Consider the following 14,289-nt stretch of genomic DNA (forward strand, 5'->3'; position numbering starts at 1 on the left):
AGCACAGCAAAAGCCAAAAAAAAAACAAAAAACCTTCCAAGACAACAATTTAATGTCAACAGTATGCATTGGCTCAAACAGAGCCTGCTGCAAAACACTAAGAACAAGATTGAGGCTCCAAGGCGGAGCCCCAGATCTGAACATGAGTCTGCTCCTAGCCAGAGCCTTAACAAAGGACTGCACACCCGGAAGCTCAGACGATATCTGTCCCTTCAGGGAACTAGCAGATAGACCCTTCTCCAGTCCATGCTGGAGAAAAGATAAAATTCTGGAAACCTTAATCTTATTCCAGGAAAAGCCACGCTCATCACACCAATACAAGTAAGTCCTCCACACTTTATGATAGATACGACGAGTAATTGGCTTACAAGCTTGAACACTCTCAAAGAATCCTCTCTTGGCTAAGACTAAGCGTTCAATCTCCACGCAGTCAGCCTCAGAGAATATAGATTTTGATGAACGAAGGGACCCTGTATCAGCAGATCCCTGCAACAAGGTAACCTCCACTGAGGAGATTAGGACATCCCCACCAGATCTGCAAACCATGTCCTTCGCGGCCACAATGGAGCAATCAGAATCACAAATGCTGGCTCCTACTTGATGCGAGCCACCACACGAGGGAGAAGTGGTAATGGAGGAAAAAGACAAGAGTCTAAACCTCCATGTACTGATAGGGCATCTATCCGTTCCGCCTGAGGATCCCTCAACCTCGACCCGTACCTGGGTAGCTTGGTATTGAGGCGGGATGCCATGAGATCTATCTCCGGTGTCCCCCACTCACTGCATATCTCTGCAAATACCTTGGGTGAAGAGATCATTCCCCTGGGTGAAATGAATTCCTGCTGAGGAAGTCTACTTCCCAGTTGTCCACACCCGGAATTTGGATCTCTGACAGCGTACATTTGTGAATCTCTGCCCACTCTAGTATCTGAGATACTTCTCTCATTGCCAAGGAACTTTTCGTTCCTTCTTGATGGTTGATATAGGCAACCAAGGTTAAATTGTATGATTGGAATCTGATAAACTGGGACAAACCCAAAAGGGGCCAAGCCTTCAAGGCATTGAAGATTGCCCAGAGTTCAAAAATATTGATCAGAAGGGAGAAATGCTCCCGAGTCCACAGACCTTGTGCCTTTTTGGCACTCCAAACAGCTCCCCAGCCGGAAAGGCTTACGTCCGTAGTCACAATCTCCTAGGACAGTCTCAAGAAGCATGTGCCTTGGGACAGATGATCTGGACAGAGCCACCAGGAGAGCGAGTCTCTAGACAGGCTGTCCAGCATGATCTGTTGAGACAGATCTGAATGGTCACTGTTCTATTATCTCAGCATGCATAGTTGTAAGGGTCTGAGATGGAATCTGGCAAAAGGAATGATGTCCATGCAGGACACCATGAGTCTGATTACCTCAATACACTAAGCCACTGATGGTCTCAAGGAGGCCTGGAGGGCAAGACATGCAGAAGTTAGCTTGCAACGTCTCTGATCTTTGAGGAATATTCTCATGGATATGGAGTCTATTATAGTTCCCAGGAAATTCACCCTTGTACTCGGAGTAAGAGAACTCATTCCAAGTTTATCTTCCATCCATGTAATCGAAGAAGATTGAGAAGGGACTCCAAAAGTTCTTCTGCTAGACGAAAAGATGGTGCCTGTACCAAGATATCATCCAGGTAAGGCGCTACTGTGATACCTTGTGTTCTGGCAATGGCAAGAAGAGCGCCCAGAACCTTTGTAGATATCATAGATATATCAGATATAATGTTCCTTGTGAATTGGGACATGAAGGTATGCATCCTTCAGGTCTATTGTGGTCATAAACTGTCCTTCCTGAACCAGAGGAAGGATTGACCGTATTGTCTCCATCTTGAAAGAGGGAACACTCAGAAACTTATTTAGGCACTTTAGGTCCAGAATTGGACAAAAGTTCCCTCCTTCTTTGGAACCACGAAAAGGTTTGAATAAAACCCCAAACCTCTTTCTGTTGAAGGTACTGGGACAATTACTCCTAGAGATGAGAGATCCCATACGCAACCTAAGAAGGCAGCCTTCTTTTCTGGTCTTGTCGAAAGACTAAAGAGTAAGAATCTGCCCCTGGGCGGATGAGACTTGAATCATATCCTGTATCCTTGAGATACAACCTCCAGGACCCAATCATCCTGTACATCCAGGAACCTAACGTCTAAAAAACAAAAAAAAAAAACAGTATGCCCCCTACTTGATCCGATCCCGGCTCTGGGGCCGCTCCTTTATGCTGATTTGTTCTCAACGGGCTTCTTAGTCTGTTTGGACTTATTCCAGGAGTGAGCTGGCTTCCAAGTACTCTTGGGCTGCTCGGACTTGGAAGAGGACTGCTGTCGTTGTGACTTGTCAGCACGAAAGGAACGAAAATTAGACAGTTGCTATCCCTTAGGCTCTCTAAAAGAAGAACTATCCTCCAGAGGGAAAGTAGTATGCTTAGCCAGCAAGGAGATAGCGCCATCCACCTTCGGGATGGAGCCCTACAAATCTAATTGAGAGTCAGGGACCAGGAATAATTTTTTTAAAGTAGTCGAGGGAGAAAAAGAAGTTCCTACTCTTTCCCATTCGTTACTACTAATGTTCGCCATCTTAACTGGCACAGGAAAAGTCATGGGGACCTTCCTATCTTCATAAACCCTGTCTAATTTAGGGATCTTAGGCTCCTCAGTGAGTGTATCCTCTGGAACCTCTAGTGTAGACAGAACCTCATTTAATAAAAAACACAGATGCTCAATTTTAAATCTAAAAGGAGGGTTCCTCCGCTGAAGGAGGTTTAGTAACTGAAGTCTACGACTCAAAGTTCACCCTTTGAAGCTACAGAGGTTAACTCATCCTCGGATAGCTGGGATATAGTAGCTAAATCTGACAAATATTTAGATGCCTCTAGGTCAGGAGAACTATGTTTAAACTTTCTCTTGCGTTTGTTAGAGCGAGGTAAGGCACTCAAAGCCGCAGACACCACCGATTGTAACAGCGTGGTAAAGTCTGCTGGAAAAAGACCCCCTCCAGATGGAGGATTAGTTGAGCCGCGGGGAACTGCATGTGAAGCAGGTAATGTAGAAAGGGTAGTAATTTCTCGGGACCCAGATTCCTGAGAAGTAGACGGCTCAGAAGGGCTAATAGTGCTATGAGTATTAGCAGGCTTGTCTCCCTTCTTAGACTTTAGAACAGTGTTTAGGCAAATGTAACAAAATTGAGCAGGTGGGCAAAACACAGCCTCCTCACGATATAAACAGGAATTATTAATCAGTACAGAAGATGCGGAACCTTCTAATGTAGTATCAGAGTCTGCCATAGCTTTGTATATACCCACAAAAGAACAAGCAAAAAGAAACTCTTTTATTTAAAAAACAGCACCTTAATACTCCCAACGGCTGGGGCACTCACCACCTCCTAGACCCAGACAACTAACAGTGAAAACGCTGTCCTCAGGAGTAATGTCTGCAGCAGGATCTTAGGAAAAGAAAGACTGCACCCGGTCACGTGATGCGTAAGACAGGACCTTCCCCTGCTATGAAAAAAGGCGTCAAGCTATTATGAGCTGCGGAACACTTCAAAAACTAAAGTGAAACCGGTTTGTTCCAAGCCAAAAAACACACAGTTCACAGTCTATGATCCTAAAAAATTCACATTAAACAGATATAAATCCCCAAGCTGTTCAAATAATCTCCCTAAAGAAGATATTAACCCTTGATCCTATCGAGTTATAAAGGAGCCACACTGTGACCCTGTATAGCGTTTTAAATTGTATATATAAAAACATAATTTATGTAAGAACTTACCTGATAAATTCATTTCTTTCATATTAGCAAGAGTCCATGAGCTAGTGACGTATGGGATATACATTCCTACCAGGAGGGGCAAAGTTTCCCAAACCTCAAAATGCCTATAAATACACCCCTCACCACACCCACAAATCAGTTTAACGAATAGCCAAGAAGTGGGGTGATAAGAAAAAGTGCGAAAGCATAAAAAATAAGGAATTGGAATAATTGTGCTTTATACAAAAAAATCATAACCACCACAAAAAAGGGCGGGCCTCATGGACTCTTGCTAATATGAAAGAAATGAATTTATCAGGTAAGTTCTTACATTATTATTGTTATTATTATTATCGGTTATTTGTAGAGCGCCAACAGATTCCGCAGCGCTTACATAAATTATGTTTTCTTTCATGTAATTAGCAAGAGTCCATGAGCTAGTGACGTATGGGATAATGACTACCCAAGATCTGGATCTTCCACGCAAGAGTCACTAGAGAGGGAGGGATAAAATAAAGACAGCCAATTCCGCTGAAAATAATCCACACCCAAAATAAAGTTTAATTTTAAAAATATAAGCAGAAGATTCAAACTGAAACAGCTGCCTGAAGTACTTTTCTACCAAAAACAGCTTCAGAAGAAGAAAACACATCAAAATGGTAGAATTTAGTAAAAGTATGCAAAGAAGACCAAGTTGCAGCTTTGCAAATCTGATCAACCGAAGCTTCATTCTTAAATGCCCAGGAAGTAGAGACTGACCTAGTAGAATGAGCTGTAATCCATTGAGGCGGAGTTTTGCCCGACTCAACATAAGCATGATGAATCAAAGATTTCAACCAAGATGCCAAAGAAATGGCAGAAGCTTTCTGGCCTTTTCTAGAACCGGAAAAGATGACAAATAGACTAGAAGTCTTTCGGAAAGTCTTAGTAGCTTCAACATAATATTTCAAAGCTCTAACAACATCCAAAGAATGCAATGATTTCTCCTTAGAATTCTTAGGATTAGGGCATAATGAAGGAACCACAATTTCTCTACTAATGTTGTTGGAATTCACAACCTTAGGTAAAAATTTAAAAGAAGTTCGCAACACCGCCTTATCCTGATGAAAAATCAGAAAAGGAGACTCACAAGAAAGAGACAATTCAGAGACTCTTCTGGCAGAAGAGATAGCCAAAAGGAACAAAACTTTCCAAGAAAGTAATTTAATGTCCAATGAATGCATAGGTTCAAACGGAGGAGTTTGAAGAGCCCCCAGAACCAAATTCAAACTCCAAGGAGGAGAAATTGACTTAATGACAGGTTTTATACGAACCAGGGCTTGTACAAAACAATGAATATCAGGAAGATTAGCAATCTTTCTGTGAAAAAGAACAGAAAGAGCAGAGATTTGACCTTTCAAGGAACTTGCGGACAAACCTTTATCTAAACCATCCTGAAGAAACTGTAAAATTCTCGGAATTCTAAAAGAATGCCAGGAAAAATGATGAGAAAGACACCAAGACATATAAGTCTTCCAGACTCTATAATATATCTCTCTAGATACAGATTTACGAGCCTGTAACATAGTATTAATCACAGAGTCAGAGAAACCTCTTTGACCAAGAATCAAGCGTTCAATCTCCATACCTTTAAATTTAAGGATTTGAGATCCTGATGGAAAAAAGGACCTTGCGACGGAAGGTCTGGTCTTAACGGAAGAGTCCACGGTTGGCAAGAGGCCATCCGGACAAGATCCACATACCAAAACCTGTGAGGCCATGCTGGAGCTACCAGCAGAACAAACGAGCATTCCTTCAGAATCTTGGAGATTACTCTTGGAAGAAGAACTAGAGGCGGAAAGATATAGGCAGGATGATACTTCCAAGGAAGTGATAATGCATCCATTGCCTCCGCCTGAGGATCCCGGGATCTGGACAGATACCTGGGAAGTTTCTTGTTTAGATGAGAAGCCATCAGATCTATTTCTGGAAGTTCCCACATTTGAACAATCTGAAGAAATACCTCTGGGTGAAGAGACCATTCGCCCGGATGCAACGTTTGGCGACTGAGATAATCCGCTTCCCAATTGTCTATACCTGGAATATGAACCGCAGAGATTAGACAGGAGCTGGATTCCGCCCAAACCAGAATTCGAGATACTTCTTTCATAGCCAGAGGACTGTGAGTCCCTCCTTGATGATTGATGTATGCCACAGTTGTGACATTGTCTGTCTGAAAACAAATGAACGATTCTCTCTTCAGAAGAGACCAAGACTGAAGAGCTCTGAAAATTGCACGGAGTTCCAAAATATTGATCGGTAATCTCACCTCCTGAGATTCCCAAACCCCTTGTGCCGTCAGAGACCCCCACACAGCTCCCCAACCTGTAAGACTTGCATCTGTTGAAATTACAGTCCAGGTCGGAAGAACAAAAGAAGCCCCCTGAACTAAACGATGGTGATCTGTCCACCACGTCAGAGAGTGTCGTACAATCGGTTTTAAAGATATTAATTGAGATATCTTTGTGTAATCCCTGCACCATTGGTTCAGCATACAGAGCTGAAGAGGTCGCATGTGAAAACGAGCAAAGGGTATCGCGTCCGATGCAGCAGTCATAAGACCTAGAATTTCCATGCATAAGGCTACCGAAGGGAATGATTGTGACTGAAGGTTTCGACAAGCTGAAATCAATTTTAGACGTCTCTTGTCTGTCAAAGACAGAGTCATGGACACTGAATCTATCTGGAAACCCAAAAAGGTTACCCTTGTCTGAGGAATCAATGAACTTTTTAGTGAATTGATCCTCCAACCATGATCTTGAAGAAACAACAAAAGTCGATTCGTATGAAATTCTGCTAAATGTGAAGACTGAGCAAGTACCAAGATATCGTCCAAATAAGGAAATACCACAATACCCTGTTCTCTGATTACAGACAGAAGGGCACCGAGAACCTTTGTAAAAATTCTTGGAGCTGTTGCTAGGCCAAACGGCAGAGCCACAAACTGGTAATGCTTGTCCAGGAAAGAGAATCTCAGAAACTGATAGTGAGCTGGATGAATCGGAATATGCAGATATGCATCCTGTAAATCTATTGTAGACATATAAAGCCCTTGCTGAACAAAAGGCAGGATAGTCCATACAGTTACCATTTTGAATGTTGGTATCCTTACATAACGATTCAATATTTTTAGATCCAGAACTGGTCTGAAGGAATTCTCCTTCTTTGGTACAATGAAGAGATTCGAATAAAACCCCAGCCCCTGTTCCAGAACTGGAACTGGCATAATTACTCCAGCCAACTCTAGATCTGAAACACATTTCAGAAATGCTTGAGCTTTCGCTGGGTTTACTGGGACACGGGAAAGAAAAAATCTCTTTGCAGGAGGTCTTATCTTGAAACCAATTCTGTACCCTTCTGAAATAATGTTCTGAATCCAAAGATTGTGAACAGAATTGATCCAAATTTCTTTGAAAAAACGTAATCTGCCCCCTACCAGCTGAGCTGGAATGAGGGCCGCACCTTCATGTGGACTTAGAAGCTGGCTTTGCTTTTCTAGAAGGCTTGGATTTATTCCAGACTGGAGATGGTTTCCAAACTGAAACTGCTCCTGAGGATGAAGGATCAGGCTTTTGTTCTTTGTTGAAACGAAAGGAACGAAAACGATTATTAGCCCTGTTTTTACCCTTAGATTTTTTATCCTGTGGTAAAAAAGTTCCTTTCCCACCAGTAACAGTTGAGATAATAGAATCCAACTGAGAACCAAATAATTTATTACCCTGGAAAGAAAGGGAAAGTAGAGTCGATTTAGAAGACATATCAGCATTCCAAGTTTTAAGCCATAAAGCTCTTCTAGCTAAAATAGCTAGAGACATAAACCTGACATCAACTCTGATAATATCAAAAATGGCATCACAGATAAAATTATTAGCATGTTGAAGAAGAAGAATAATGTTATGAGAATCATGATCTGTTACTTGTTGCGCTAAAGTTTCCAACCAAAAAGTTGAAGCTGCAGCAACATCCACCAAAGATATAGCAGGTCTAAGAAGATTACCTGAACACAAATAAGCTTTTCTTAGAAAGGATTCAATTTTCCTATCTAAAGGATCCTTAAAGGAAGTACCATCTGCCGTAGGAATAGTAGTACGTTTAGCAAGGGTAGAGATAGCCCCATCAACTTTAGGGATTTTGTCCCAAAACTCTAATCTGTCAGACGGCACAGGATATAATTGCTTAAAACGTTTAGAAGGAGTAAATGAATTACCCAAATTATTCCATTCCCTGGAAATTACTTCAGAAATAGCACCAGGAACAGGAAAAACGTCTGGAATAACTACAGGAGATTTAAAGACCTTGTCTAAACGTTTAGCTTTAGTATCAAGAGGACCAGAATCCTCAATTTCTAATGCAATTAGGACTTCTTTAAGTAAAGAACGAATAAATTCCATTTCTCCAACATAGGTGTGTCCGGTCCACGGCGTCATCCTTACTTGTGGGATATTCTCTTCCCCAACAGGAAATGGCAAAGAGCCCAGCAAAGCTGGTCACATGATCCCTCCTAGGCTCCGCCTACCCCAGTCATTCTCTTTGCCGTTGTACAGGCAACATCTCCACGGAGATGGCTTAGAGTTTTTTAGTGTTTAACTGTAGTTTTTATTATTCAATCAAGAGTTTGTTATTTTAAAATAGTGCTGGTATGTACTATTTACTCAGAAACAGAAAAGAGATGAAGATTTCTGTTTGTATGAGGAAAATGATTTTAGCACCGTAACTAAAATCCATGGCTGTTCCACACAGGACTGTTGAGAGCAATTAACTTCAGTTGGGGGAACAGTGTGCAGTCTCTTACTGCTTGAGGTATGACACATTCTAACAAGACGATGTAATGCTGGAAGCTGTCATTTTCCCTATGGGATCCGGTAAGCCATGTTTATTAAGATAGTAAATAAGGGCTTCACAAGGGCTTATTAAGACTGTAGACTTTTTCTGGGCTAAATCGATTCATTATTAACACATATTTAGCCTTGAGGAATCATTTATTCTGGGTATTTTGATATGATTATATCGGCAGGCACTGTTTTTGACACCTTATTCTTTAGGGGCTTTCCCTAATCATAGTCAGAGCCTCATTTTCGCGCCGGTATGGCGCACTTGTTTTTGAGGACAGCATGGCATGCAGCTGCATGTGTGTGGAGCTCTGATACATAGAAAAGTCTTTCTGAAGGCATCATTTGGTATCGTATTCCCCTTTGGGCTTGGTTGGGTCTCAGCAAAGCAGATTCCAGGGACTGTAAAGGGGTTAAATATAAAAACGGCTCCGGTTCCGTTATTTTAAGGGTTAAAGCTTCCAAATTTGGTGTGCAATACTTTTAAGGCTTTAAGACACTGTGGTGAAATTTTGGTGAATTTTGAACAATTCCTTCATACTTTTTCGCAATTGCAGTAATAAAGTGTGTTTAGTTTAAAATTTAAAGTGACAGTAACGGTTTTATTTTAAAACTTTTTTTGTGCTTTGTTATCAAGTTTATGCCTGTTTAACATGTCTGAACTACCAGATAGATTGTGTTCTGACTGTGGGGAAACCAAGGTTCCTTCTCATTTAACTATATGTATTTTATGTCATAAAAAAATTTAGTAAAAATGATGCCCAAGATGATTCCTCAAGTGAGGGGAGTAAGCATGGTACTGCATCATCCCCTCCTTCGTCTACACCAGTCTTGCCCATACAGGAGGCCCCTAGTACATCTAGTGCGCCAATACTCCTTACTATGCAACATTTAACGGCTGTAATGGATAATTCTATCAAAAACATTTTAGCCAATATGCCCACTTATCAGCGAAAGCGCGACTGCTCTGTTTTAGAAAATTCTGTAGAGCATGAGAACGCTGATGATATGGTTTCTGAAGGGCCCCTACACCAGTCTGAGGGGGCCAGGGAGGTTTTGTCTGAGGGAGAAATTTCAGATTCAGGAAACATTTCTCAACAAGCTGAACCTGATGTGATTACTTTTAAATTTAAGTTGGAACATCTCCGCGCTCTGTTTAAGGAGGTGTTATCCAATTTGGATGATTGTGATTATCTGGTCATTCCAGAACCACTATGTAAAATGGAAAAGTTCTTAGAGGCCCCGGGGCCCCCCGAAGCTTTTCCTATATCCAAGCGGGTGGCGTACATTGTTAGTAAAGAATGGGACAGGCCCGGTATACCTTTAGTACCTCCCCCCATATTTATAAAATTGTTTTCCTATAGTCGACCCCAGAAAGGACTGATGGCAGACAGTCCCCAAGGTCGAGGGGGCGGTTTCTACTCTACACAAGCGCGCCACTATACCCATAGAAGATAGTTGTGCTTTCCAAGATCCTATGGATAAAAAATTAGAAGGTCTGCTAAAGATGTTTGTTCAGCAATGTTCCCTTCTACAACCAATTGCATGCATTGTCCCTGTCACTGCAGCCGCGTGTTTCTAGTTTGATGAGCTAGGAAAGGCGATTATTAGTAATTCTTCTTCTTATGAGGAGATTATGGACAGAATTCGTGCTCTTAAATTGGCTAATTCTTTCACCCTAGACGCCACCTTGCAATTGGCTAGGTTAGCGGCGAAAAAATTCTGGGTTTGCTATTGTGGCGCAGAGCGCTTTGGTTAAAATCTTGGGCAGCGGATGCGTCTTCCAAGAACAAATTGCTTGACATTCCTTTCAAGGGGAAAACACTCTTTGGCCCTGACTTGAAAGAGATTATCTCTGATATCACTGGGGGCAAGGGCCACGCCCTTCCTCAGGATAGGTCTTTTCAAGACCAAAAATAAACCTAAGTTACGTCCTCTAAGCAGGAAGGTAATACTTCTCAAGCCAATCCAGCCTGGAGACCTATGCAAGGCTGGAACAAAGGAAAGCAGGCCAGGAAACCTGCCACTGCTACCAAGACAGCATGAAATGCGGGCCCCCGATCCGGGACCGGATCTGGTGGGGGGCAGACTCTCTCTCTTCGCTCAGGCTGGGGCAAGAGATGTTCTGGATCCTTGGGCGCTAGAAATAGTCTCCCAAGGTTATTCTCTGGAGTTCAAGGGGCTTCCTCCAAGGGGGAGGTTCCACAGGTCTCAGTTGTCTTCAGACCACATAAGAAGACAGGCATTCTTACATTGGGTAGAAGACCTGCTAAAAATGGGAGTGATTCATCCTGTTCCATTAGGAGAACAAGGGATGGGGTTCTACTCCAATCTGTTCATAGTTCCCAAAAAAGAGGGAACGTTCAGACCAATCTTAGATCTCAAGATCTTGAACAAGTTTCTCAAGGTTCCATCGTTCAAGATGGAAACCATTCGAACACTTCTTCCTTCCATCCAGGAAGGTCAATTCATGACCAAGGTGGATTTCAAGGATGCGTATCTACATATTCCTATCCACAAGGAACATCATCGGTTCCTAAGGTTTGAATTCCTGGACAAGCATTTCCAGTTCGTGGCGTTTTCTTTCGGATTAGCCACTGCTCCTAGGATTTTCTCATAGGTACTAGGGTCCCTTCTGGCGGTGCTAAGACCAAGGGGCATTGCTGTAGTACCTTACTTGGACGACATTCTGATTCGAGCGTCGTCCCTTCCTCAAGTAAAGGCTCACACGGACATTGTCCTGGCCTTTCTCAGATCTCACGGATGGAAAGTGAACGTGGAAACGAGTTCTCTATCTCCGTCAACGAGGGTTCCCTTCTTGGGAACTATAATAGACTCCTTAGAAATGAGGATTTTTCTGACAGAAGCCAGAAAAACAAAACTTCTAGACTCTTGTCGGATACTTCATTCCGTTCCTCTTCCTTCCATAGCGCAGTGCATGGAAGTGATAGGTTTGATGGTAGCGGCAATGGACATAGTTCCTTTTGTGCGCATTCATCTAAGACCATTACAACTGTTCATGCTCAGTCAGTGGAATGGGGACTATTCAGACTTGTCTCCGAAGATACAAGTAAATCAGAGGACCAGAGACTCATTCCGTTGGTGGCTGTCCCTGGACAACCTGTCACAAGGGATGACCTTCCGCAGACCAGAGTGGGTCATTGTCACGACCGACGCCAGTCTGATGGGCTGGGGCGCGGTCTGGGGATCCCTGAAAGCTCAGGGTCTTTGGTCTCGGGTAGAATCTCTTCTACCGATAAATATTCTGGAACTGAGAGCGATATTCAATGCTCTCAAAGCTTGGCCTCAGCTAGCGAGGGCCAGTTCATACATCAACCATCAGGGGGGAACAAGGAGTTCCCTAGCGATGGAAGAAGTGACCAAAATCATTCTATGGGCGGAGTCTCACTCCTGCCACCTGTCTGCTATCCACATCCCAGGAGTGGAAAATTGGGAAGCGGATTTTCCGAGTCGTCAGACATTGCATCCGGGGGAGTGGGAACTCCATCCGGAAATCTTTGCCCAAGTCACTCAACCGTGGGGCATTCCAGACATGGATCTGATGGCCTCTCGTCAGAACTTCAGAGTTCCTTACTACGGGTACAGATCCAGGGATCCCAAGGCGGCTCTAGTGGATGCACTAGTAGCACCTTGGACCTTCAAACTAGCTTATGTGTTCCCGCCGTTTCCTCTCATCCCCAGGCTGGTAGCCAGGATCAATCAGGAGAGGGCGTCGGTGATTTTGATAGCTCCTGCGTGGCCACGCAGGACTTGGTATGCAGATCTGGTGAATATGTCATCGGCTCCACCATGGAAGCTACCTTTGAGACGAGACCTTCTTGTTCTAGGTCCGTTCGACCCACTCCAGCTGACTGCTTGGAGATTGAACGCTTGATCTTATCAAAGCGAGGGTTCTCAGATTCTGTTATTAATACTCTTGTTCAGGCCTGAAAGCCTGTAACCAGAAAAATTACCACATAATTTGGTATATCTGTTGGTGTGAATCTGCAGGATTCCCTTGGGACAAGGTTAAGATTCCTAAGAGTCTATCCTTCCTTCAAAAGGATTGGAAAAAGGATTATCTGCAAGTTCCTTGATGGGACAGATTTCTGCCTTGTCTTTGTTACTTCACAAAAAGCTGGCAGCTGTGCCAGATGTTCTAGCCTTTGTTCAGGCTCTGGTTAGAATCAAGCCTGTTTACAAAATTTTGACTCCTCCTTGGAGTCTCAACCTAGTTCTTTCAGTTCTTCAGGGGGTTCCGTTTGAACCCTTACATTCCGTTGATATTAAGTTATTATCTTGGAAAGTTTTGTTTTTGGTTGCAATTTCTTCTGCTAGAAGAGTTTCAGAATTATCTGCTCTGCAGTGTTCTTCTCCTTATCTGGTGTTCCATGCAGATAAGGTGGTTTTGCGTACTAAACCTGGTTTTCTTCCAAAAGTTGTTTCTAACAAAAACATTAACCAGGAGGTAGTTGTGCCTTCTTTGTGTCCTAATCCAGTTTCAAAGAAGGAACGTTTGTTGCACAACTTGGATGTAGTTCGTGCTCTCAAATTTTACTTAGCAGCTACTAAGGATTTCAGACAAACTTTGTCTTTGTTTGTTGTTTATTCTGGTAAACGGAGAGGTCAAAAAGCAACTTCTACCTCTCTCTCCTTCTGGATTAAAAGCATTATCCGATTGGCTTATGAGACTGCCGGACGGCAGCCTCCTGAAAGAATCACAGCTCACTCCACTAGGGCTGTGGCTTCCACATGGGCCTTCAAGAACGAGGCTTCTGTTGATCAGATATGTAAGGCAGCGACTTGGTCTTCACTGCACACTTTTTCTAAATTTTACAAATTTGATACTTTTGCTTCTTCTGAGGCTATTTTTGGGAGAAAGGTTTTGCAAGCCGTGGTGCCTTCCATTTAGGTGACCTGATTTGCTCCCTCCCTTCATCCGTGTCCTAAAGCTTTGGTATTGGTTCCCACAAGTAAGGATGACGCCGTGGACCGGACACACCTATGTTGGAGAAAACAGAATTTATGTTTACCTGATAAATTACTTTCTCCAACGGTGTGTCCGGTCCACGGCCCGCCCTGGTTTTTTTAATCAGGTCTGATAATTTATTTTCTTTAACTACAGTCACCACGGTAACATATGGTTTCTCCTATGCAAATATTCCTCCTTAACGTCGGTCGAATGACTGGGGTAGGCGGAGCCTAGGAGGGATCATGTGACCAGCTTTGCTGGGCTCTTTGCCATTTCCTGTTGGGGAAGAGAATATCCCACAAGTAAGGATGACGCCGTGGACCGGACACACCGTTGGAGAAAGTAATTTATCAGGTAAACATAAATTCTGTTTTTAAATAAATATGAAGATTTATCAGCATCAACCTCTGAAACAGAATCCTCTGAACCAGAAGAATCATTAGAATCAGAATGATGATGTTCATTTAAAAATTCATCTGGATAAAGAGAAGTTTTAAAATACTTTTTATGTTTACTAGAAGGAGGAATAACAGACATAGCCTTCTTAATGGATTCAGAAACAAAATCTCTTATGTTATCAGGAACACTCTGAACATTAGATGTTGATGGAACTGCAACAGGTAATGGTATTTTACTAAAGGAAATATTTTCTGCATTAACAAGTTTGTC

General features: G+C 42.7%; 1 protein-coding gene across 1 annotated transcript in view; it reads right to left on the reverse strand.

Moving 5' to 3' along the window:
* The window catches only part of CDK8 (cyclin dependent kinase 8), a 399,753-nt gene that overhangs the window by 2,208 nt on the left and 383,256 nt on the right, over positions 1-14,289 (reverse strand). The gene's annotated exons all lie outside the window — the stretch shown is intronic.

The sequence above is a fragment of the Bombina bombina genome, chromosome 3, assembly GCF_027579735.1.
Source record: "Bombina bombina isolate aBomBom1 chromosome 3, aBomBom1.pri, whole genome shotgun sequence".
In the NCBI taxonomy this organism is placed as follows: Eukaryota; Metazoa; Chordata; class Amphibia; order Anura; family Bombinatoridae; genus Bombina; species Bombina bombina.